Source organism: Nomascus leucogenys, chromosome 19, assembly GCF_006542625.1.
Source record: "Nomascus leucogenys isolate Asia chromosome 19, Asia_NLE_v1, whole genome shotgun sequence".
Taxonomy (NCBI): Eukaryota; Metazoa; Chordata; class Mammalia; order Primates; family Hylobatidae; genus Nomascus; species Nomascus leucogenys.
Window position 1 is genome coordinate 26,126,139 of NC_044399.1, and position 22,680 is coordinate 26,148,818.

Sequence of the window (22,680 nt, forward strand, 5' to 3'; positions counted from 1 at the left end):
AACGAAGGCCAGGACTCAAATTCTGAATTAAAATGCCCAACTACAGTGCTACTTTTGACTCCATCGAGCATTTAATTAACTGTTTCCCAAGAAAATGTCTCAAAATCACACTCCCACCTACCATGCAGGCTGGGTTTGAGGCATCGCCATGAGTCCCATGACCCTGACAGCCCGCAGTTACTCAGAGAACAGGCCAAGGGCAGGGGGGAGGCACGGGCGAGGGCGAATGATGTGGCTTCTTCCGCTGGGAATGAAAACACAAAGCTCATCATCTGAACTGCAAGTCCTTACCGCAAATGCATCAGGGTGAGGTACTGAGCAGCAGACACTGCGCTGAGTCCTGGGGCCCCCCAAAATGATGCAGACGCTGCCACTGCACTCCAAGAAACTCAGCCTAGGCACTTACAGATGTCTCTTCAGAACCAGACAGCATGGGGAAGTATCTCAATCAAGCACACGCAAAGTGCTATGACAAGAGCTAGGACAGGACAGTGAGGCTGGGAGGCAGGACGGACAAAGGGCTCGGAAGACAGAGGGGAGCAAAGCCCAGGCCAAATCAGGAAGGGAGGGAGATGTGGTGGAGGATTCAGGGAAAAGCTGTTCAGGGGAATGAGAAATGAGGCAGGGTGGGAGGACTCCCCTCTCTCCCGCGCCCCTCAAGCTGTCTGTTTCCCTTCCAGGGAATAAAAATGTGAAGGAGGAGAAGGCAGCAGTGGGGTTTAACTTGGACTCTGAAACCCCTCAGAGACTCTAACTGATTGGTATGACCCTCACCAGGTAGAAAGAACCCTGAAATTTTCATTTCTGGGGCATTGGGGACCAGGGAGCATGGAAGGTGAGAAATTTATTTAGGTGAATGCACTTCCTCTATTGTCTGGGGCCCTGGAGGCATCTTTCCTGCTAATTATTTATAAGAAAGGGGCAGCCTCTGTGTTTGAGATGCTCAACCTTCCTGAAGTCTAAAAACAGAGAGGCTCGTATGGGAGCTGTCTCCTAGTGACAGATGGGCTGGCAGGGACAGGCTAAGGATGTGTCCTGCCGGCAGCTGGAGGCGGATCGCTAATGGAACAAATAGGGAAGAAAGGCAGTAAAAATGTTAAATATTATTAAACAGCCATGGGATCATGTGGCTTAAACCTGACTCAGACCCACCAAACCAGTCCTCCCCAGATTCCAGGCCAACAGGTACCTGCCACTCCCTGGAGGAACCTTCCCAAAGAGCCATCTGTCCTAACTACCTCTCCTAGGTGGAGCTCAAAGGACTGCAGGCCTGAGGTTTTGGGGACCACCTAGAAGCCTGGTCTTGTGTTGTGGGGGATTTGGGGTAGGCAGTGGAGCGAGCAGAGGCTCTGGAGTCAGATTGACTCTAAAAAGTTAGTATAATGACTTCTTATGTGACATCTACAAGATTTTCCCATCTTGCAGCTTTTGACTATATTTATACAATCTCAATATTTTAATAGTGCAACTTGCCTGAGCAAAAAAGAACAAAAAAGAGAACCAAAAATCATTGTCCCCTCACTTGTTCATCAACATCTATTACAGGAGAAACAAAACTTACCCGTATTATACCTAAATATCTATCCACGTTTGTACATTACCATTTTTAATAGCTTGTGATCAACTCTACAATATCTTATAACACATTAAACAATATTCCAATTCCTAGATAACAACACAACAAAAACAAGCTGCGTGACCTTGGGTAGGTCATAGAACCTCTCCATTTCCCCATCTGTAAAATGGGTAAAGTTGTAACCTTGTTCACAGAGTTTTGTGGGGCTCGAATGAGATTATATTTGCAAAACACCTGGCACTGCTAGGACCCAGATAAACATTTGCTACCATGAATAACCCCCACCCCACTTCACCTGTCCTCCATCAGCACCACCAGCACTCCTGGCTCTGGTAGAGCTGTTCATTTTGAGCTCCAAGTAAAGCTGTTACCTGGGCCAGCATGTGTCCAGGGGTTCACCCTGCCTGCCGGAGGGCAGCAGAAATGTGTGTTGTGGCTCTTCAGATGCTGACCTTGGCCAGAGGCTTGGCTGGCCAGCCAGGCTGATGTGAATGTCACCTCCACGTGAAATCTCCAGGAGACTCAAAGGAGAGCAGCTCTGGCCGGGCGTGATGGCTCACGCCTGTAATCCCAGCACTTTGCAAGGCTGAGACGGGTGGATCATGCGAAGTCAGGAGTTCAAGGCCAGCCTGGCCAACATGCTGAAACCCCACCTTTACTAAAAATACAAAACTTAGCTGAGTCTGGTGGTGCATGCCTGTAATCCCAGCTACTCAGGAGGCTGAGGCAGGAGAATCCCTTGAACCCAGGAGACAGGAAGGTTGCAGTGAGCTAAGATTGCACCACTGCACTCCAGCCTGGGTGACAGAGTGAGACTCTGTCTCAAAAAAAAAGAAGAGCAGCTCTGGTGAGAAGGGGGTGAGAAGGGGGCTCACATGCTGCATACCTACCTACATTTCACCTTGTTCTGCAGTTGAGGCTAGAGAATGACAGAGGCGCTAACACATTGGCTGTGTGTCTGAGTCCCACAGGGAATTTGAAACAAAATTCAGATTCCTTAACCCCAGCATAGACTTTCCGAGTCAGCACCTCCAGGCCTAAGGCCCAAGAGTTTGTATCTGAATAAGCTGCCTGGGTTTCTCTGTGGACAATCCTTAGACTACATCCACTAAATGACCTGATCGAACTCCCAGGGCCACTAAATGGCAGAGACATGACACAGATGCCGTCGGGCTGACTCCCAGGCTGCCCCATCCTTGCCTGGACGGAGCCTGCCACCCAACAGGGGTGGTGATGCAATGGGGGCTGTGGGAAGAAGTGGTGTGGAGCACAGACCACAACCAACCTGGAAACAGTGGTTTGGCACAGATCTCACCAAGCCTCCTTTCTCTCTCTGCACTCCCCAGCACCCCTGTCTCGTGGGTGGCCGGGCCCTGCAGAGGCAGCATAGCACATCACCCCCACCCCGGGGCCCACCCCCTTCTCACCTCTCCCTCTCTTGCTCTCTCTCGTTGCTCACGGTCACTTCCACCTGAGATGAGCTGTCTCTCCTGCAAGCCTGTCCTTTAACTGGCATTCCTCTTCCAATTTCTGCCAGATTTTTTTAGGAAATGTTTCTATTGACCACCGCAGCCCTTTTGACCAAAACCACTTCTCCCAGAGCCCCAAATAAAGCACTGTTGTTAAATGGATGACTCTAGTTTTATTCTGCCGCTTTGCTGGTTTTATTGAATTACGACGGTAATGAGAAAAAGATTACTATTAACACTAAAACAACTGGTGTGGGGGAAGGTGAGTCCTGTGAGTGGGGACGCCCCTCTGCTCTGAACAGACCTGGGTGGAGGCAGGAGCTGGTGCCCAGTACAGAGAGAATGGGGCCCCTACAGACACTCCAGGATAGAGGCTGAGGAGGGCAGGGGGAGGAGGGAGGGGAGAGGCAGCAGCGGATGCAAATGCTACAAGCCAGGGCCCTTCCGGAGACCACCTCCCTCCTCTCCCCACCTCCCTCTCCCCAGCCTTCAGTGGTGCTGACCGAAATTCACACAGTGCTTGAAATGAGTGGAATTTTTGCAGATGTTAGTGAAGAGGCCGAGAGTTTTGTTTGGGTGAATGTGAAGCGAAGCAGACGTGCAGGAGACGGAGGCAGAGGAAACAGAAGGAAGATGTAGGAGCCCCTCTTCTTGTGAACCTCACCCCCACCCCAGACAAAAGAATAGAAAGATGGGGGAGGACCACATATGCTCATGGGCCAGAGAGGAGGAGGGAAGGGATTTCACAGCCATTTCAACTCCATTTTTCAGGGCCGGAAGGTCCCAGGCGCATTAGGGCTCCAGGTCTGGGCGCAAGGTTATTTTCTCAATTTTAATGCTGTTGCACTATGAGTAGCCTCAATGCTTGTGGCTCAGGCTGGGAACTTGAACACAGTTCATACGTTTTCCCACAGAAAATGCAAACAAAGTTCCGAACAACCAATATAAAAACTCTTTAAAACACAATCTGTACCTGTACTTTACAGGCAGTTAGTTCAAAGCAAGAGACTGTAACTAACAGGATGAAGTCACCCACTCAAGGGCAGACCAGGCAGCGGAAGCTTAGAAAACTGCCTAGAACATTAGCTCCTCTGCTTCTCATGGGAGCAGGCTGGGTTCTGCTTGGAGGGGCAGGGCCCCGCTGTGCCTCCACGACCCTCCTGGTTCCGGCCTACTGTTTACAAGCAGCCTTCCTGTTTGTAAGCCGCCAGAGGTTCTCAGATGGTGTCAGGGCTGCTTTGCAGCTGTTTGGGGACACCCAGCCCAGGGCACGCTGGGAACCATGTTCCCTGTGAACTCTGCAGGCTGTAGATCTTTGCATCAAGATAACAGTTTCTCTTTTATCAAACACATCTAAGCAACAATTGATCTATTTTGTCCCTCACTTTGAATCCACTGATATAAACAGAAATGGACTCGCACTTCAGCCTCCTCTCACCAATAGCCGCCTCTCCCCCTGCCCACCCACTGCCTCACACTCAGTGACTCTTTAAACAACCGAGTCTAAACCTAAGCAACTCAAAGGCCTTTTAATGTTTCAGTCCTTGACATTTTGGATTATTGGATTTTTGAAACCCCCAGCTTTCTGTTCTTCTCTCTCCTGTATCCTGGGGACTTTGCCCCAATAGCATCAGGCTGCCCTTGCCTGCTAAGGGCCCTGCCAGCCAGCCATGATTTACCTTGGCATTTATTAAGTACCCAGACCTCTGGGCACCACACCTTATCTATACCTTCCCTCGGGTCCAAGAAGGACAGAAAGGAAGGCAGGAAACTGGTGCTTGTTAAATATTTACTGTATATCAGGTGCTGTGTCAGCCAAATTCACATCTATTTGTCTATTAATCCCTTACAAGAAACCAAGCAGTCAATAGCAGTAAGTCCATTGTATAGATTAAGAAAACTGAGGGGCGAGGAGGTTAAATTACTTAACCAAATAAGAGGAAAGGCAGGAATTTGATCCCAGGTCTGTGTGACCCTCAAACCTGAGCTCCTTCCCTGGAATGTTTTCCAGGAAAACTCTGCATTGCAATGGAAAAAATACACATAGGGGTGTCATACTCCCGGGCCAGCAAACAAGCCCAGGCTGAGGGTCCAGGAACAAGCTTGCTCCTGCAAGAGCAAGGGGAGAAGTGGAAAATGCCCCGTGAATCCCTGCATTTGCTGGGGTGGCCAGATGAACTGATGACCTGTCACAGGAGTGATGAGAACTTCTGCATCTCTCCCTCCAGGATGGCACCCTCTGGGCAGCAGTGCAGGTGGAGGAGACTTGGGGTTGGGATCCACTGCACACTCAGCAGGAGATGCAACCTAGCCTTCCGGCCGCAGGGCCAGCAGTGCTGTGGCGTCTGTCAGCACAGTCCATCTGGGAAGTTCTCACATAATACCCTCCATGGGAGGATGGAGAGAATGGATTGTATGATAACACAGGGCACAGCTGCCTATTGAAAAACCACATGCAAAGAGACCTTTATGGAGCCATGTGAACTTAGACGGAGGTCTCTAGTGATGTGTCACAGGGCTCCATCTTTTATCGTTGATTTGGGTTAAGGATATTCCAAAGCCCAGCTTTCTTATTTTGTGCAGTTTCCCCTATGAGGCATAAAGGTTTTTCCATGTTGCTACATACTCAGTATAATTATCATTTTAATGACTGCATAGTTCAAATTCTTGGAGCGGACAGTTCTATCTATCTAAAGCCTCCAAGGAGAACCTGGATATCTAAACTAAAAAAAATTCAAAAAATGAAAAGAATAATAGATGAGGGTGTTTATTACAAAATTATTTATAGTAACAAATAAATAAATAAACCCCTGGAAAGAATGTTAATGTCCAGCAATGAGGAGATGGTTTAGTAAATCAGAACTCAATGCAATTATGTGCCATCAGAATGATAATTACACAGACTATGTAGCAACAAGAAAAAGCATTTATGCCTAATGGAAAAGAGCACAGAATAAAATTGTATCTATGTATGTCTACAATATTATAAAATAAAGCTTGCCTAGGGGAAAAGGTGGCAAAAGAAAATAGAAAATGAAAATTTATGTTAGGGTCATTGGGTGCTAAGGAATTGCTTTCTTAAAATTTTATTTTATTGGTGTCATACTATGTTAACAATAAATAAAAAGCAAATTAAAAAAGAAAGTGCACTCCAGAGACAATTTGCTAAGCAAGCAAGACAACCTTCCTTCCTAGGGGGTTGGAGGCAGGAGCTTTTGCTTCTCTCTTCTGCTTCACTCTTCACTCTCTGCAGGGCAAGGGCTGAACCCAGGCAGAGCTGAACTCTTGGCTCCCAGACCCAGTGAGGGGCTGATGCTCACTCTTCTCCTGTAAGGCCTGGCAGGAAACGGGAATCCTATTCAGCTCAGAGCTCAATAAGAATGGAAGTTCAGTGGAAGATGGCCCCAGCTCATCGCACCATCTTTGAGTCTTAGAGCATCTATGTCTGTACCTTTCCGTATACTTTCCAAAATATGGAGCCAAAGATGGATAACTAGGATGCAGTGGACATTTTTGTGGATAATTCTACAGGATTCTAAGAGTCTTGTTAGCCCCTGTGCTGCTTCTACTTTCTGGGCGTGCAAGCCTGAAAAAGCACAGTGGTTCCCTGGCCTCCCTCCCCTCCCAGGGTCCCTGGTGGCTCAGAGGCCTCTCTAAGGAGGAAGGGAACTCAAGAAGTGGGACCACTGCCAACTGCCTGGCCCTTCTGGGAGCCTTCCCTTTTCTCGGTGGTTCTTCCTCTTCCAGGAGGCCATTTGCCCAGAGAGCAGGAGCAGCTGGCCAAGCGAGGCGCTGCATATGCAGAGAAGGAAGCTGTCCTCAATCTATAGCAGCCCTGCCAGCTGCTCCCCGTGACGACTTTCCTGAAGGTGGGGTGGCTTAAGCCCTGGGGCAGTTCACAGAGTATGGGACAAGGGGGAGGTTCTGCATCAACAGGGGCCAGGGCAGTAGGTGCTCCAATCATCTCCAGAGATAACTTATCTCCCATCTCTGGGTTTTCTGCCACCTGAGAAGTGACATCTTGGTCACTGGCCTTTGCCTCCACTCCCCTAGATGCTGGGTGGGTCTGCTGGGAGCACTTCCCTCTGGCATTTGGCCTTGGGCAGAAAGAGAGAGAAGGAGGATCCTTTTCCCAAGGCCTAGGAGACTTTCAGCAGATGCAAGGGCATTCATCATCTCTCCTCCTCATCTCAGCTTCAGCTTTCTAGGAGAGTGGGTTGTTCCCACCGGAGCCTGATCCCCCAGCTCATGCCTGGAGGCCTCCAGCGGCAGGGAGCTTGCTTTCTCTTGACTGAGCCTCCTCTCCCTGTTAGGAAATTTCCTCCCTAGGACCAACAGAAGGGGCCCCAGCCTTTTCCCATCCACCTTAGCAGTACCCTTGGGGCCAAATCTAATTCCTCCTCCACCCACCAGCAAGGATGTAAGGAATGTATGTCTTCCCAAGTCTTTCTGCAGGTGGAGCACCCCAGTTTCTTAGCCACCTTCCCTCTAAGCCCCTGGTGTGAGGCTGGAGCTTACACATAAAGACTCCTTAGGTGGTCCTGCCACTCAGAGGGCACAGCCATGCCCTCCCTCCACAGGCTTCTAGGAATGCTGCCCACAATCCCCCTCACTTTCCTGGAGTATTTTAGCATTTCACCTCCATTCTCTCAACCAGTCTTCATAAAAACCCTCTGAAGTAGGCAGGGCTGCTATCATTGGATCCATTTTTCAGATGGGGAAAGCTGAGTTTATACACAAACTGCAGTTCAACTCCAGGGCTTTTGATGACAAGCCTGAAGAGCCCAGGAGACTTTAGGGTTTGCATCCTGGAGTTGTATCCGGTGCCTGGAACACAGAAGGGGCCTGTGGTCTTGTGAGGGGCTGGGGCCAGATCTAAGAGGAGAAGGAATGTCCCCAACAGGTCTCTCTGTGGTTGGGCCAGTGCGGGGCCTGTCCTGCCTCTCTGCACCTGGGTGAATGTGTCCCCGCATCCCAGCTGTCCCAGCTGTGAAGAGCAGAGGCCACCGACAGCGGTAGGCAGGTGGCTGAACGCCTCCTCTGACACTAGCCATTCAGGCTGCCGGGAAGCCCTCCAAAGCTGCCGGGCGTCTCCTCCCTGTGGAGGCAGCAGCAGGCCCAGGGCCTGCAGAGGGTCAAAAACCCTGGGAACAGAGCCCCGGCCAGCTTGGCCAGCACCTCGTTAGGAGGACCGAAGAGGGGAGGGGGTACTTCAGGAACGATATTGTTTATTTTTCTATTTTTAAACAAGTCTGAGGTCTCTGGGGCACAAATGAAGTTATCAGAAAAGACATGAGTGGAATAAAGCCTCAAGCCAGCAGGCAGAGAGGGGCCCTTGGGACCGGGACTCTTGAAAAGCTGAAATGGAGTTTGTTTATCTTGTACTCTGGGAGTGCCGGACTGTGGCCGAGGGACTGGATAAGCATGTCCCCAGGCCCCTCCGGCCCCTTCCCCAGGCCCTCATCTGCCTGTCCCTTGGTGTCACTGGGGAATTCAGGCACGAGCAATACTTTTTAAATGATCCCATCAGCGTGTCATTTGCACTAGAGGGAGGAGGTTCCTCCTCTGGAGAGAAGCCTGGACTCACTTCTCACCTCAGACACATGAACAGTTTTCCCAGGAGGCAGAGCCTGGCAGAGTCGGTGCACCACAGGGCACCCAGTTCCGGCTGGTCACTGGCTGGTCCTGCCACCTCGGGCAACCTCTCCATCTCCCGAGCCTCCATTTACTCATCTGCCAAGTGGGGCTGATTATTCCCGTCTTGACTCACATGCACCCCTCACAGGGAGAAGCACATGAGATGCTGTGTATGCAGAGTGTCCTTAGAGAAGGGCTGAGCCACAGAATCCTTACATGACCCTGCAAAGGGGGCTCGCCATGCCCAAGTTCAAGGTAAGGAAGCTGAGGCTCCGGGAAGTGGAGCAACTTGCCCGGAAGCCTGAACTCCTTCCATTTGCTAAACTGCCTCTCCAACGCTGCACGACAAGGATAATGCGCCCTGCTCTTGGGAGCTTTGAGAGAAGTCACGAATCATTGACAGAACCAATTAGAGGCCTGAGTGGGTTTGACTGGATGAGAAAATCTTCCCAGGAAGTGAGAAGTGTGATGAGAAGCAAGGAGAGTTGGCCCTGCGGTCGCCAGTGCTGGTTTGAGTTCCGGCCCTGGCGGCATACCAGACTAGCTGGGTGACTGAGGGGGATCACTCAGGTACCCAGTGCCTAATTTTCTCCTCTGTGAACTGGAGACAGTAACAGTCTGAATGCTGCTTCCCAGTAAGATGTGGCATGTAAGGAGTCAGGGGAACAGTCAAACCCTGGACAAATGAAAGCAGAATGCCTCTCCATCCCCTGCCGCCAGACAGCATGAAAGAGGGGTCGAGCAAACTGCAGCCAGGTGAGCAGTGGGAAGTCTTACCCATCCGTTGTCCCCTGCAAGAGGTACCACATAGGCTGCAGGGTACAGAATCTCCCCTCCCGCCCAGGATGCCCTGGGAGAGGGGCTGCCATCTCTACATGCTCCCTTCACCCCTGGCGTGAGATTAGAGCCTCAGGTCATCCATGCCCCGCCCTTTGGTCCAGGTAGAAAGTTGAGGCCCAGGAAGAGGAAGGAACTGGCCCCAGGCCACACAGCCAGCAGATGGGAAAGCTAAAACTAGAGCCCTGAGCTCTTCCTCAACTTCCCAGGCTTTCCTCGCTACCTTCCTCACCTGTGGGAGGTGCTATCACACCCATTTGGAAGATGAAGACACTGAGGCCCTGAGAAGGGTGGTGCCGAGCCCAAGACCGCCAGGTGGCAGCGGCAAGGCCGAGGCAGGGGGCCAGAGCCCATCCCTCCACTGCTGCCTGCTCGACCCAGAACAGAGACTGCCTCCTACATCACTGAGCTTTTTCTGAAACAAACCACTTCTTAATTCTTTGGCTGAATGTCTAAATAAGGATTTTTGCCAATTCTGAGCCCTGCTAACTGATGAAGTTGTCAGAAAAAGATCTAATGATGCTTGAAAATGCAGGGTGTGAGCCAGCTGCCAAGTTACCCTCCCAGCTCCGACTGGCATCAGGCGTCGGGACCCTCCCACCAGCGCTGGGGGGCGGTGGGGGGTGAGCACTGGAGAGCAAGGCTGCCGATTTCCATCAGCCATGTGACTGTGGTGGCTGGGCTGCTTAACCCCTGTGGGCCTCTGCGGCCCAGCTGTAAATGAGGTGAACAACTCCCTCCTCAAACAGTTACCTTGAGGAGTAAGTGAGATGATGCATGTGTGACATGCCACACCATGCTGGGCACAGCCCAGATCTCAGGACTTCCTGGGGGCCAGATGGGGCAGCCAGCTGGCCTGAAGTCAGCTGAATGCAGCATGGTGGCCGTGCCTGCAGCCCTGGGTGAGCGAAGAGTGGAGGTCGCCAGCTCCTAGGGTGCTCACAGAGCCAGTGTGCATCTCCCCAGTGGGATGAAAGGCTTGGTGACCTCAGGCCCTGCGAGGTGGAGCCTTGTGGTGGGAGCCTGGGAGGCCGGGCTGGGCCCTTTGTTCTCTCTGTCCTTTCTCAGTGGAAGATTTGTCCCACTGGGGCGTCTGGGCACTAAGGGTGGGGCCTGGCTTGGGGACTTGGGAATCAGACAATTCCCAGGCCTGCCCGAGAAGCTGGGTGCTGGGAGCTGAAGGGGCCCTGATGTCAGGAGCTGGACCTAAGCCCAGGCTACCCTAACACCCAAGACACACACTCCACAGGGCGTCCCAGATGTGTATGAGAAAAGCTATTCCATCTCAGCCATCAACCACCCCGGCCACCAGCTCCTTCCCATCCTCCTTCCTCCTCCTGCCACACACATGTACATACATTAGACGTATGCACACGTGTATATCCACACAGGCACACACACGTGTCACCTGCATGGTGACCTTGACTTTTATCTTCCCCAGAAGATGAAGAGATATGCAGAAGAGCAAACAGAAGTCTTGGGAGAAGGGCAGGGCCTCTTCATAACAAGGACAAAGGCTCAAATGATTGCCTCTAAAGGACTGGAAGGTGAGGGGAGCAGGGACAGCTCAGGCAAGCACTGCCTGTGAGGGGTCAGGAGTCTTAGAGCACACATGGTCACTCCCAGCCTCCCCCACTGCTCTACCCTTTTTACAGGTGAGGAATCTGAGACAAGGGAAGTGGTTTGTCAAAAACTTACCCACAGCAAGGGCATGGAATGCGTGTGTGTGTCTGTGCACGCGCGCACGTGCATGTGGGTGGGTGGGCATGATTGTGTCCTGGGCATGTAGGAGGTGGGATTCAGCCCAGGAACAGTTGGGGAAACTGGGAGGGAATGAGCATTCAGCCAGCCCTCTGTGTAACAGGAGCCTCTAGCTCAGGGAGGGTTGGCTAAATTGAGGGCGAGGTGAGGAGAGAGAAGTTGCCAAGAGCAAAAATGCAAACGCCTTTATTTCCTGTAGCCACTTCTGGAGCTGGATGAAGGCGGGTTGGCAGGACAGTCACTGGGCAATTGTGTGGCCTTGGGTAGGGCTTTTAGCTTCTCAGAGCCTCAGTTTCCTCGTCTGTAGAATGGGGAGATACCACTGCATCTTACAGAGCTGCTATGAGGATCAAACTAGGTAGACTGTGAAAGTGCTTGCAACCATGAAGTGGTGACTAGGGCAGAGAACATTTGGGGCTGGAGAGTGGAATTGCCATACTCATCCAATCTGCTGCTTTTCATTAACAAGCCAGGGAGACTATCTGAGGGTGAGGTAGGGGCTCAGGGCAGTGGCCTAAATACAGGAGGAGGATTATCACCGGGTCCAGCTGTCCCTGCCTGGGTTGAGGATGATCAAAGACCCCCCTGCGGCTGCCTTCCTCCTGCTCAATCCTCTGCCCTCTGGCTGAGTGTAGCGTTCCCGGAGGGCTGCCCTGAGTTTGTGACAGCCAGGAGGTCAGGCAGCTCCTCATCAATGGACCAAACCTCAGACACGGAGTTTCCTCTGGACACGGTAGAAAATCAGAACATGGAGTGTGGAACGGCCTAGGCTGGGGAGGGAAGCCTGGGTTGGAACCTTGGCTCACCCTCTGACTGGCCCTGTTACCGAGTATAGGTTGCATCCCACCCATGGGCCTCAGTTTCTCCATCTATGAAGGCTGGCTCACGCTTGGAAAGTGTGGTGAGGTGGTGGCCATGACACAGCTCTGAAAAAACTGATCAAAAAAATGCACCAAGAAGATCCCTGGAGTCCAGGCCCTGCCTCCCTCCACCCCGACCTCGTCTCAGGTGGACAGGCAGATTCTAACGCCCTCCACATGTGCAATATCCAGAGGAAAAGAGGCTCAAAAACCAAACAGCCTTTGAGACCCCTCCAGCCCAGGTCTCTGCAAGAGGAAGCAGGACTGTCTTTCCTTTTCTTTCAGACAGAATCTCACTCTGTCACCCAGGCTGGAGGGCAATGGTGCCATCATGGCTCACTGCAGCACCAACCTCCCGGCCTCAAGCCATCCTCCCACCTCAGCCTTCTGAGCAGCTGAGGCTACAGGTGCACACCACCATGCCTGACTAATTTTTTACTTTTTGTAGAGAAAGGATCTCACTATAGTGAGATCTCAACATAGTGAGATCAAGACCAGGCTGGTCTTGAACTCCTGGGCTCAAGTAATCCTCCCACCCCGACCTTCTAAAGTACTGGGATTGCAGGCATGGGCCACCGCACCCAGTCAAGACTGTCATTTTTAATGGCAAAGTTTTCATTGGGCCAGAAAGCCAAGCCTGCCTTGGGCCTGGGGGTCCAGTCAGGCCAGGGGCTGGGGAAGAGTCAACATGTGGGTACTCCAAGGGTCTGGTCCTGGCCTGGCCGCAGGGCAGCACTGGCGAGGTCCTTCCTGGGTCTTCATGGAAGGGGAAGTTGTGCCAAGACTTGCATGGCTGCCCAGGAAGCCACTCAGCTCCTAAGAAGTGGGAAGGAGATGCTGGCGGGCATGACCAAGGCATCTCCCACCGGCCTCTCTAGGAGGGACTGTGCCTACTGGTAGCCTGGATGAGACCATCTGGGCCCCAGCTTTGGGCACTTTGGGCACTTGGGTCAAGAATCTGAGCTCTGTGAAGCCCCCTGGCTGGTGAGTCTCCTGTTCTTTACCCAGAATTCCCTGAGAAGAGGCCCCATCAGCCCCCATGACCGAACTCAGTGCACAACCCGCAGTAAACGCATAGTAACTTCTTATGGGGTTACGCCTTCTCCAGGCGTGGGAGCCTCTATTCACCAGGCATTCTCCACAAAAACGTCTCTTATCCATGGTCTTTTCCCTCTGGGGATGAAATCAAAGGGAAGAGGAGTGACATTTCCCAGGAGTCTCCTCACAGGGCCCTCCCCGGGGGGTGAGGGACGCTCTGGAGGTGCCTGGCTGCCGGGCGTCCCAGCGTGGGGACCAGAAGGAGGGCAGTCCAGGACCAGGCTCTGAGGACACTAGCCTCATGGGGCACTTGGGAGTTTGGGAATGGAGAGTGGAAAAGGAAAGTTGTGGGGGCAGCTGCTATGTGTGTGGAAGATTCTACAAGGGCAACGATGAGGAGGGGATTTCTGTAATGTTTTACTGCCCATCGGAAAGGCAGGTGTGATTCCTGGATAAAACGACAGGGTGAAAGATCCCTTGCATCAAACCTCACTCCCTCCTGACACCTGCCAAAATGAAAGCAAAGGGGTTTCTTAGAGGCATGACCCACAAAAACATAGAGACCTGACAGGGAAACAACAGCAGGTTCACAGTGACATACACGGGAAACAGACAAGCAAGTGGGAAGTAACCCAGCAGCCTCGAGGAAGCAGGACCCAAAGCCCACAGCAGGGAAGGTGACACCACCCCGATCTATATCCCGGAATCCCCTACAGACTCTGCAACTGAGGAAGCAGGACTCTAGCCCACAGCAGGGAAGGCAACACTACCCTGATCTACATCCCGGAATCCCCTACAGACTCTGCGACTGGAAATTCCTGGTAGTGCTGGAAATAGAGGCCGGCTGAAAGGAAGGTCAATTGCAAGTGTTTAAAGCAGTTGGAGTTCTAGACGCCCCACCCCCACCCCACCCGCTACTCAGCACCACGGGGTGACTGCCCATCCCCAGCCACTGCAAAAGACAGGAGGTTGTTCTCTGGGGAGAGTATAGCAGAGGCTTTCTCCACGGGGGACGTCAGACACGGTTGAGAACTGGGAAGTGAATAAACATACAGGTGCTGAACTCTGAGACCTCACCAGCCCTCTTTCCTAACGTGGCTCTAGGACGCTAGCAGGCAGAATTTTATTCCCCATTTTTCTATGGAGTCCTCAAAATGACCCCTCAGATCGCCCTTCAGTGAAGCTCCCAGTTGATAAATCCCACCTAGGGACTTCAGCTTTAAAACAGCTTTTTAGCAACCACCCTTCATTCGTCATCATGAGCCCTTGATGACCAGATATCTGAGGAAGGCCTCTGACGTGCAAGCTGAGGACCCAAACAAACAAGTGAGAAAAGCACCTTGAAGGAAAAAGGAGAGGACACTACAAAAATGAGAAAGACCAGAGAACAAAAATGAGCTCTTGGAAACTAAACGCATGATGGTAGAAGTGAAAAACCCAATTAGAGTTGAAGATAAAGTGGAGGAAATCTCCCAGAAAGAAGAGCAAAAAGGCAAAGATGAAAAGTAGGAGAGAAAAGAGAGAGAATAAAGGACCAATCTAGGATGTACAGCATCAGAATATTAAAGCTCCAGAAAGAAAGGACAAAGAAAACAGAAGGGAGAAAGCTATCAATGAAATAATTAAAGGAAAGGCCCCAGAGCTGAAGGACATGAGTTTCCAGACTGTGCGTGCCTCACACACAGGGGAAAGGACTCGTGCCAAAAATTATTGTTGGGAATATCACAGTAGTCAAATAAAAGAGAAGAGTCTACAAGTTTCCAGGAAAAAAAAAAAAAAAAAACAGGGAATGAAAAAAGATCAGGAAACAGAAAGGCTTTGGACCTCTCAATAACAACGGTGAAAGCTAAAATGCAATTAAGTGATGCTTTCCAAATTCTAAAGAAAAATGATATCCAACCTACAATCCCATCTAAACTCTCAGTCAAAGGCCAGGTTCGGTGGCATGCACCTGTTATCCCAGCACTTTGGGAGGCTGAGGCGGGAGAATCACTTAACCCCAGGAGTTCAAGACCAGCCTAGGCAACATAGTGGGACCCCATCTCTACCAAAAATAAATAAATAGGTAAATTATCAGTCAAGTATGAGAGGAGAAAAAGACATTTTCAGATATGTAAGTTGTAAAAACATTTACCTCCATGCACCCTTTATCAGAAAGCTACCAGAGGATGTGCTCCACCAAAAAAAGGGGAGTAAATGGAGAGACATGAAAACAGAAAATGTAAGAACCAAGAGAGTGGTGAGAAGAATCTGAGATGGTCATAAAAGGAGATCCGAAGGTGATAACGTGTACCAGGCTCAGAGGGCAACCCAGTCCTGGTTAGAGAATGTTAGAAGGCTCCAAGAGAAATTTTGCTAGGAAAATGAAATGTACAGGAAACTTCTCACTTCTAAATGCCTCTGGAGAAGACTTAGAAGATTGGCAGAGGTTTGGTGTCAATTCAATGAAAAGTACATAGACAACTAAGCAAAAACCCTGATGACATCCAGGAAAAATCAACAAAACTACACAGAAAGGGAAAGTAACTACAGCTTGTTTCATGACTCAGCTCTGAACAGTGTATGCAGTCATAATAATACAAAACATTGAGGCCAGGTGCGGTGGCTTATGCCTGTAATCCCAGCACTTTGGGAGGCCGAGGTGGGTGGATCGCCTGAGGTCAGGAGTTCGAGACCAGCCTGGCCTACATGGTGAAACCCTGTCTCTGCTAAAAATGCAAAAATTAGCTGGGCATGGTGGTGGGCACCTGTAATCCCAGCTACTCGGGAGGCTGAGGTAGGAGAATTGCTTGAACCCAAGAGACAGAGGTTGCAGTGAGCCGAGATCGCATCACTGTGCTCCAGCCTGGGCGACAGAGCAAGACTCCATCTCAAAAAATAATAATAATAAATAATAATAATACAAAACATTGAATATTGATCTCCCCCAAACTATCATATAACTATATTGGGAGGGCAGGGGAACAAGGAGGGAGGAATAGGATGGGTGTCGGGGAGGGGAAGAGCTTTAGCTCTTCTTAGAGGAAGTCAAAGGCTGAACTATCAAGAAGGGGTAATACAAGGTGCTCTTTAAAGATATGGAGGCAAATAAGGAAAGAATCAGCCAAGAGCTGAAAATAGTTGCCTTTGAGAAGGGGAAATGTGGCAACCCTCATAGGGCAACTTAACTCCTGGCACACATGAATAATTTTGATTTAAAAACAAAAAAAAAGGCCAGGCAAGGTGGCTCACACCTGTAATCCCAGCACTTTGGGAGGCCGAGGTGGGCAGATCGCTTGAGGTCAGGAGTTCAAGACCAGCCTGGCCAACATGGGGAAACCCTATCTCTACTAAAAATACAAAAATTAGCCAAGCATGGCAGCACGCACCTGTAATCCCAGCTACTCAGGAGGCTGAGGCAGGAGAATTGCTTGAACCTGGGAGGCAGAGGTTGCAGTGAGCTGAGATGGTGCTTCTGCACTCCAACGTGGGTGATAGAGTGAGAGTCCGTCTCAAAAAAATAAATAAGAATAAATAAATAAATGATAAAAACTAAAAAAGAAATTTTTTAAATTAGAATAAAAATTAAGGCTAGGTACTAAGCCTAGGATTAAGGCTCATGCCTCTAATCCCAGCACTTTGGGAGGCTGAGGCAGGAGAATTGCTTAAACCCAGGCATTCAAGACCAACCAGACAACATGACAAGACTCCATCTCTATGAAAAACACAAAAATTAGCTGGGTGTGGTGGTACATGCCTGTGGTTCCAGCTACTCGGAAGGCTGAGGTGGGAGGATCGCTTTAGCCCTGGAGATTGAGGCTGCAGGGAGCCGTGTTCACACCACTGCACGCTAGCCTGGGCAACAGAGTGAGACCCTGTCTCAAAATAAATAAATAAATAATAAAATAAAATAAATATTAAATTTTTAAAAATACAATACCATTCCCACCCCACCTACTTTTAGGATTTCTTGAAAGGCTGAGTAAATTTCGGGACTTTTCATCGCTTTCAGCCTTGGGAGTGAGTTCTTTGCAAGCTATTCTAAGCAGATAGGCACTAGCTCTAAGCAGGGCTCAGAAAGGCTCGGAAAACTTTGGGAGATAGATAGAAACCGAGATGGAGTTGAAACCTTAGGGGCCATCCTGACCACACCTCCCTACACCTTGGGCAGGTTTCCAAACCTCTCTGCGCTGTGACAGATGGGATAAAGTATAGTAGGGGCGGGTCTATGCGAAGACCATCTGCCTGCAGGAAGCCTGGAGCAGGAGGAGGGAAGAGGCCAGGGGGGTGAGGTGGCCCCGCCAGTGTGCAGGACTCCACCCCACCTGCTCCAAGGCCCTGTGATCTTCCTTCAGGCCCTGTTTCCAGCCGTCCCCGGTGGATGCAAATACAGCTCTGGGCTCGGAAACTAGAAACCCAAGTCACACCATGCCACACTCATCTGTGTTTACAGAAAGCAAGATAATTATTTACAAGAACAGAAACACTGAGCTAATACACTTTTAAATACACCAAATACATCAGACAAAAAGAAAACAGACATTGCTGAGTGGAAAGGGGGCACTGTGTCCTGTCCCCGTGCAGGACATTTCGGTCAGCAGGCTTTTCCTGCTACCCAGGATGTTCTCTCGCCTTGTTCTCCGCTAATGGGCAGACCCTTCCCAATATTCCCAAGCCCGCTTTTTCCGCGAGTGAACCCAAGTTAAGAAAACAGAGCTTTCTTCCCAGACCACTCAAGCCCCTGAGCCAAGTTATATCAGTACCCAGAGCTCCCTGGGGCCCAGTTCTCAAAGCCTATTCCAGAGACGTGTTCTGGGCAGTGTGAGTCACGCAGCTCCCGTCCTTGCGGCCACAGAGGACGCAGGCACACCCGGGCCCCCACCTCCCAGCAAGCCTCTCCTTGCTCATTTTGGGAAGCAAGGCTTCTGCTTTGTCCAGAATCTGAAAGACACAGAAAGAATCTTTAGTCCTCGCTCTAGGTCTCCAAAAGCTGGTCTGAGCACTAGGGATGAGTCAGTGACAAAGTTCTTGACAACCGGTGACAAACGGAGAACAGTACAGACAAAAAGGGGTGTGTCTGAAAACACTCAAGGCTTCTTACATTTTTGTTTTAAAATTAGTATTTCTTTAAAATAAAATGATGGTCACTGACAGTGGATGACATATTTTTTTTTTAATGTCCTTACTTGGCAAAACTGAAAGTTGGCATCTCTAGTCCCGCCTCAAAAAAAGATTTTGTTTTTGAATAAAAAGTCTGGGACCAGGCTGGGAAGGCTAGTGGGAGGGTGGGGGGTGGGGCAGGCAGGGATGGTTAATGGGTACCAAAAAAAATAGAAAAAATGAATAAGACCTACTATTGGATAGCACAACAGGGTATTATGGTCTATATATATATATATTTATATATTTATATATTTTATATAGGTATTATAGTCAATAATAATTGTATATTTGGAAATAACTTAGAGGGTAATTGGATTATTTGTAACTCAAAGGATAAATGCTTGAGGGGATGGATGCCCCATTCTCCATGATGTGTTTATTTCACATTGCATCACAACATCTCATGTACCCCATAAATATATACACCTACTGTATATCCACAAATTTTTTTGTAAGTCTGGGACATACTGTGGTAGATGGCACACCACAAAAGAGAATAAGATCAAGTCCTAGGGCCAGAACCACAGACTCAGAGAGTGAGGAGGGCACCAGAGCATCGGTCCAATCTCTTTTTGAGACCTAAGGATGCTAGAACACCCCTCCGTGACAGAGAGCGCATTCCCTCTGTGCATAGTGCTGGCAGTTAGGGAGTGTTTACTTGTATTGTGGAGAAACCTGCATGTGCTTATACCTGGACCTATGTCTGGGACCACCTAGAGCAAGGCCTTCCCTTTTCTAAGGACAGCCTTCTTTTTTTTTTTTTTTTTTTTGAGTCAGAGTTTCACTCTTGTTGCCCAGGCTGGAGTGCAATGGCGTGATCTCGGCTCACCGCAACCTCTGCCTTCTGGGTTCAAGCAATTCTCCTGCCTCCGCCTCCCAAGTAGCTGGGATTACAGGCATGTGCCACCATGCCCGGCTAATTTTGTATTTTTAGTAGAGACGGGGTTTCTCCATGTTAATCAGGCCGGTCTCGATCTCCCGACCTCAGGTTATCCGCCCGCCTGGGTGTCCCAAAGTGTGGGATTACAGGCGTGAGCCACTGCACCCACCTGCGGAAAACAGGCTCCACCCCCCCACCGCTTCCCACCCCGACTTGCACAAACCGTTTTGTTTGCTGTGCAGAAGCTCTTTAGTTTAATTAGATCCCATTTGTCAATTTTTGCTTTTGTTGCAATTGCTTTTGGCAATTTCATTATGAAATCTCTGCCCATGCCTATGCCCTGAACGACATTGACTAGATTTTCTTCTAGGGTTTTTAAGGTTTGGGGTTTCACATTTAAATCTTTAATCCATCTTGAGTTAATTTTTGTATAAGGTATAAGGAAGGGATCTGGTTTCAATTTTCTGCATATGGCTAGCCAGTTCTCCCAGCATCATTTACTGAATAGGGAATTCTTTCCCCATTGCTCGTTTTTGTCGTGTGTCAAAGATCAGATGGTTGTAGGTGTGTGGCCTTATTTCTGGGTTCTTTATTCTGTTCCATTAGTCTACATGTCTGTTTTTGTACCTGTACCATGCTGTTTTGGTTACTGTAGCCTTGTAGTATAGTTAGCTGAAGTCTATTTGCCCCTTTGCTTCTCCCCACTCCAATCATTCCTCTTGTGATGTCACTTGCCCAAGATCATGTGGCTAGCAAGTGAATCCAAACCTAGTTCTTTCATGCCTGGCCTGGTGCCCTATCCCTAGTTCTCTAGGTGGGGCAATGGCTCGGGGTCTTCAGTTCACAAGATGGTTCTGGCTGTTGGAGACCAGTTGGAAAAGCAAGAAAGAAACCCAAGTAGAAAAAAAAAGCAACATACAAAAAAAAAAAAAAAAAAAATCAATGGGATCCCAATCAACATGTATATGTCTGCATAGAAAAAAGTCTGGAAGGAAATAAGCCAAAATGATTGTGGCAGTCATCCCTTGAGGTAGACTAATATATTATTTTTATCTTATTTTTGTTTTTCTGTGTTCTCTAGTTTTTCTACAATGAGCTGGCTCTTATTTGTATAATAGAATATTATGACCATTTAAGATTCATGACCATTTAAGATTAAATCAGAAAAGTAAAATTAAAGTCATGTGGCCAAGACCCCACCTCCCAGCTGCTCTCCAGTGAGCAAGTTCTGGGGGAAGAGGGGGTCTGAGACTCCAGAAAAGGCGAAGCATCCCAGCCCCGGCCTGCGCACCTAGCCTATCTGCTGGGAAGAGCAGGCCTCTCCCCACCTGCCCCATCCCAGGACTTCTCAAGCCTTGCTGCTCCCCACCCCTAACCCCAACAGGCTCCTCACCCATGACATGGAAGAGAGGAACAGGGGAAGCATAAAAGAGAGTGCAGAGGACAATGGCTCACCTCCACCGGGTCCCTCACCCAGCACAAGGTGTTCATATTGGTTTATAGATAGGGGGATGTAACATGCACAGAGTGTGATAGCTCCAGGCCCAGACTCAGCTCTCCTGATCTTAGTCCAGTGCTTACTCCTCTGGGGGCCAAACAGAGACTCCAGGCCTTGCTGAGACAAGGCTACTGCTGGAGAAGGATGTGTTGAGGCCATGGGTCACCAACACCCTCTATGCCACCCCTCCAGTTCGGCTCCCCTTGGCCCCTCTGTGGCATCTGGAAGACCCAGGCACATGGTCACTGCTCAGCCAAGCCCTGATTAGAATAGGGGGTCCTGCCTGGGTCAGAGTTCAGGCTGACTCCCCCAGAGCAGGGACTAGTCCAGACTCTTCCATCATGTGGCCCCTTAGAAGTTGTTTCCCTCTTGGGACCTCAGTTTCCCCATGAATAAAATCAGGGTGAGGAGCATTTGACAGTAACTAGACTGGGTGGTCTCTAAGTTTCTTTCCAGTCTTAGCATTCAGAGAGTCTGGGACTGACCAGTGACCCTGCCCCCACCCAGGGGAGGGCAGAAGCTTCCCATCAGCCCTGCCTCTCTGGCTGGCCCTGGCCCCAGGTTCCTTAGTGGATGGCCTGGGTCTGAGAGAAGTCCCACCCATGTGTGGTGGAACCCATGGGTGTGTACATGTGGGGTGTGACTGTGTGGAGTGAGGCCAGGAAGTGGGGGGTGCCAGGAAGACAGCCTCCCCATTTTGTTTCTGTCACAGCCACAGTCTCCGATTCACTCACCTTTCTGAGGTTTCTGTTTCTTTCCCCTCCAGAATCCCAGCTTCTCCCAGCTACCCCCACCCACCTACCCACCCCTCACCTTTTCTCATTATTTTGTCTTCTCCACTCCTGCCTCTGTTTCAAGACCCAGCTTTGTGCATTTTCCTCTGTCTCTGTCTGCTCTACAGATAGGCCTGTCACTTAGGAGGGGGCGTGCAGCCGTGGCTTGAATGACATGTCTGTGCTCCCGCCATGTCCCTTCCTCAGGAGCCAGCCTCCTCCTCCCTGGTGTCCCCAGGCCTCTTCCAAGTGGTGGCCACAGCTCTCAGAGCCCAGTTCATTCCAGACAGAAACGAAGATGGGCCCTCATTGAACAATGACAAACTGAAATCATTATTCTGCCAAGAACCGAATGAAAAATAGGGAAGCCTGACATAGCCATGATTTGTTAATGTGACATTGCCTCTCAATGCAAAGCACAACTTTTAATTAAAATCTCAGGAGTGATTTTAGAGTCCTTTATTGTGTGACTCTGGGCTCTTCCAGGCTGCCCTGGGGGAAGGGCAGGGCCTCTTCATAACAGGGACAGAGGCTCAGATAATTGTCCCTAAAGGATTGGGAGGTGGGGGGAGCAGGGACAGCTCAGGCTAGCACTGCCTGTGGGGCCAGGAGTCTTAGAGTGCACATGGTCACTCCCAGCCTCCCCCCACTGCTCTACTCATTTTACAGGTGAGGAAATCAAGACCAAGGAAGGTTTGCCAAGGACCCACCCATAGCAAGGGTGTGTGTTTGTCAGGGGTGGGAGTGTGCTCTGGGTGCTTGGAAGGTGAGATTCAGCCCAGGAAAAGTTGTGGGAGCTGGGAAGGAATGAGCATTCAACCAGCCCTCTGTGTAACGGGAACCTCCAGCCCGGAGAGCGCTGGCTGAATTGAGGGCGAGATGAGGAGAGAGGATTGCAACAGCAGAAATGCAAATGCCCTTCTTTCCTGCAGCCACTCCTGGAGCTGGAAGAAGGCAGGTCGGGAGGTCAGTCTCTGGGCCCCCAGCCCTGCTCCTCCTGGCTTCTCAGAGAAGAACCTGAGAAAATTCTCAGTCCCTCTAGAAAAGCCCCAGTCCACTGAGGCAGCCTGAGGAGAAGAGAAGGGCTGAGGGACTGGGCCGATGGCTGGGGTGGCGCCCTGGCTTCCTCAGGCCTAATGGTCCCACAGGGGATCCTGGCCTAGGGTCACTTGCCCTAGTTTGGGGCACAACAGACAGCAGAGGAAACTG

At 50.2% G+C, this 22,680-nt stretch overlaps 1 protein-coding gene across 1 annotated transcript in view; it reads right to left on the reverse strand.

Moving 5' to 3' along the window:
- CIB4 (calcium and integrin binding family member 4) overlaps positions 1–22,680 on the reverse strand; it is a 60,280-nt gene that overhangs the window by 25,212 nt on the left and 12,388 nt on the right. The gene's annotated exons all lie outside the window — the stretch shown is intronic.